The sequence below is a fragment of the Solanum pennellii genome, chromosome 8, assembly GCF_001406875.1.
Source record: "Solanum pennellii chromosome 8, SPENNV200".
Classification (NCBI taxonomy): domain Eukaryota; kingdom Viridiplantae; phylum Streptophyta; class Magnoliopsida; order Solanales; family Solanaceae; genus Solanum; species Solanum pennellii.
This window is the reverse complement of record NC_028644.1, coordinates 27725582-27729350: the sequence shown is the minus strand read 5'-3', so window position 1 is coordinate 27729350 and position 3769 is coordinate 27725582. Positions and strand designations below refer to the sequence as shown.

At 37.7% G+C, this 3769-nt stretch overlaps 1 long non-coding RNA gene across 1 annotated transcript; it reads right to left on the bottom strand.

Moving 5' to 3' along the window:
• Positions 1-1226: 1226 nt before the first annotated feature.
• Positions 1227-3190, bottom strand: LOC114078256. Its single transcript, XR_003579754.1, has 2 exons — positions 2911-3190; positions 1227-2770 (listed from the first exon to the last, which is right to left on the bottom strand). It is a non-coding gene; the product is annotated as an uncharacterized LOC114078256 (long non-coding RNA).
• Between the last annotated feature and the right edge of the window lie 579 nt (positions 3191-3769).

The following is a 3769-nucleotide window of genomic DNA, read 5'->3' as shown; positions in this document are numbered from 1 at the left end:
TATTTGTTTTACAATGAAGGAGAACCCCTTTATTTATATGGGAAACATAACTTGGTCCCCAAGTCAGATTCTTGACTACTCCCTAAAAGGACTCCAATACACAATAGACATTCACTAAAATACAAGTATGTTTATAACAAGTCAAGTAAATTCTAATTAATATCATTTTGTTAAAATTCTATTCACGTCTTTTTTAATTCAAATGTGTCATTCTAGGTCCCTTTCTCTAAAATAAAAAATAAAAAAAATATATGGAATTTTTTTAATTATTTTCTCAAAGATAATCAAATTTGTAAACTATTATTTTTATGTTATTCATTTTTTCCCAAAAGTAGTCAAATATTTAGCCTAAGTCGTACGATATCAGCGTCTTAGGGGACGTTTCAAATACCTTAAAACCCTTCTTTAAACTTAATAAAAATATCTTTTCCATTTTCTCTAAATTTATAAAGACATGATCTGTTAGAGTCTTTTAAATTTAATTTTTCTTAATTTCCTTTAAAAATTAAGTGGCGACTCCTTTCTAAGTATTTTTCTCAAATTATACTTAGAACATATAAAAAAGTGATTTTCTTAAAGATAGTAAAATTATGGCATAACAGGATGCACTAGACGAATGAATAATTTATCAAGAAACTCTTTGATTTAAGCCTTAAGCTCTCTTAATTCCGCCGAAGTTATACAATAAGGAAGAATAGAAATAGGGAGGGTAGCAGGTTCCAAGTCAATGCAGAAATTTATATCTCTATCTGGAGGCATACCAAACAAATTAGTAGGGAGCTCTTCTCTAAATTCTGACACCATAGGGATAGACTCAATAGAGAGAGATTCAACCTCAACATCCCGATATTAGTCGAATAAAACAACCATGCCCCAAAAGCTTTCTATTACGAATGGAGGATATGATCTTACCTAGCTTAGGCTTGTACACACCCATGCACTCTAATTTTTCCCTACCAGGATCTCTAGAGTCACATACTTAGTATTACAATTAAGCACAACATAATAGGCGGACAACCAAGTCATACCTAAGATGATATCGAAGTCAGTCATATCCAATATAACCAAATCATCACAAGTCTCAAACCCCATAAACAAGATAGGACAAGCACAATAGACATGGGTGACTATGACAGACTCTCTAACTAGGCAGAAACATGGATGGGGAATCAAGTATATCATAAATCATATCAAATTATGAGGTAAATCACACTGACACATAAGAGTAAGTAGAACCCAGATCAATTAACACATTATTTATCCGGTCACAGACAAGAATAGTACATGTGATCACCACGTCAGAAGACTATACCTCGCTCTCGCCCAGAAAGGCGTAACACTGAGCTCTGTCATCTTGACGGGAGACTTCCCTGTCTCGCTGCGCTATAGTTTTGCCTGTATTACCATTTCCTCGACCTCCACGACCTTGTTGATTTCCTCCTCTCTCACATTGTTGACGACCTCGACCATTATTAACATTCCACGCAGGTACCACTGTTCTAGACTGCTATTGTGCATGTGGGGACAATCTCTCCTAATATGCCCAGGTTCTCCACAGCTATAACGAGTACGATCAAAATATTGCTTGCTACCCGCCGAAGGTGTGATTTCCTACTATCCTGAATCAAATTTGGAGGTGGATTTCCCAAGTAATTACCTATATAGGCGGATAGCAGACTGAATTGGTTGGGCTTTAAGTGTTGGCCTACTTGATCATCTAGAGTAAGAGCCCTAAAAGTTTCCTGAGTTCTTTTCTTTCTTACACATTGCCTTAGCATAACCCTCTCGCCTCACCCCCTCCACTTTCTTCACAAATTATTACCTCATTAAAACTTTTTCCTACAGAAGTCATGTGCACAGACAATACTCAGAATTCAGTCCCTCAACAAAAAGAAATGGATCCTCTCTTCCTTAGTAGTCACCAATTGCGAGCATATCTAGACAAATCATGAAACTCAACTCGTAAGCAGACACGAACATACCACCTTGATTCAAATCCATAAACTTTTCATTCTTACGATCCCTCAAAGTTTGAGGCACATAAGTTTCCATAAACAGAGCATGAAACTGTGTCCAAGTGACTCAGGCTAGAGTTGAAGATCTGCATTCCACATAAGCTCTCCACCATTGCTTAGTCACACACTGAAGCTGGAAAGTCATGAATCAATCCACCCCATGTTGATGTACAATACCTAACTTATGCAGCCTCTCATAACAATCTAAAATAAACTCATAAGCATCCTCATTTTTAGAACCAAGAAACACTGGATGCTTTAGTTTGAAAAATATGTCATGTTCATTCCCAATAATCATACGACCCAACAAAGGACGGAAAAAGAAATAAATACATAATGTCGTATGTCCCCTTAGACAAGTAACAGTAGCAAGGCGATTAATTGGGTGTTGAGTTGTTTGCCCTGCTGGAAGGATTCCATGACCAACCAATCCCTTCAGAAAAGTCATGATATTTTTAAGATAACATTGGATCTAAGGGAGGGACGCCAGTATTCCCAGCCGGTGTATCCTCTTCCTGTCCAACATCCTCCTCGTCTCCGTTATCCACATTATCTCTACCTCTTCATGATGTGAGGGAGGAACATCACCTCTAGGTGCATTATCAACTGGTTCTCCATCCCAAGTAAGTGCAACCCATCCTCAGCCTCTGCCTCTTCCTCTGTCCCTGCCTTGACCGCAACCTCTTGTTGCGACCCCTCAATTGGTTCATTGACGAGAGCTACGGGTCTCACGCGTTGAATCTAGTTTTAACCGTCTGCAAGCACAGAAGATTGAAGGAGATTAGATACCAATTTGTATCACCAGAAACCAGTTGGAACAAAGTTATAGCACGAAAGGAGACAATAGAAAATAAAGAGATTTCCTAAAGTCTTGTGGCCTCTCGAAGAAAATTACAGGCGTTTTCGCGTCGTTCAGCAACTCTGCTAGACTTGTTTTGGTACATCGAGATTAATGAACCTAGGCTCTGATACAAACTTTTTCACGATCCAGACCGTCGTGAGTGACACCACATTAACCCGCCTGTGGGAGAGCCATAATCACTAATCAAATAACCTCAAACTAAGAATTTATATATATGGAAGTAGGCTTAAATGCAGAAAACTAAAGTTCCCATAAACTTCCAAAGGATCTAACAACGACTAACAAAATAATGCTAAAATAAATCTCTAGAACCTGAAAGTCAATGTACAAAAATTCTAACAAGGAACCACCACTCTAAAGGAAATTGGTATAACCCAACTAAACATAAGAAAATCTAAAGTACTAGACTAAATAGCAATGGACTAAACATAACGAAAACTCAAGGCAACCGGTATGAAATGGATCACCCTTGAATTCAAATCGATCAGTAGTCTTATAAATGAGGTTTGTCAATAGCCACGTGAAAATGTCTTGTACTCGACAAAGAAAGAGAAAGTGCAGTATCAGTATACAACCATAGTGATCTGGTAGGATCATGCAGTTAGCCTACTAAGTTCAATATAAGAAAAACACATGTTCCATGTTAGTGTGCCTGTTCGTGACACCCAATCTAGAGTTTATGTCAATACATGGCAACGGATCCCACTTAGTGTGCCGGTTCATGACACCCAATCCATTCAACATGCAACAGTCACAATTACAATGTACATTGACAAAATCATACAATAAAGAGGTGATTCATGACCTATAGCTATTCATTCATACTCATTTAAGATTACTGTAATCAACAATGCAACATTCACGTACATACACGTATGTAATGAAGCAAATA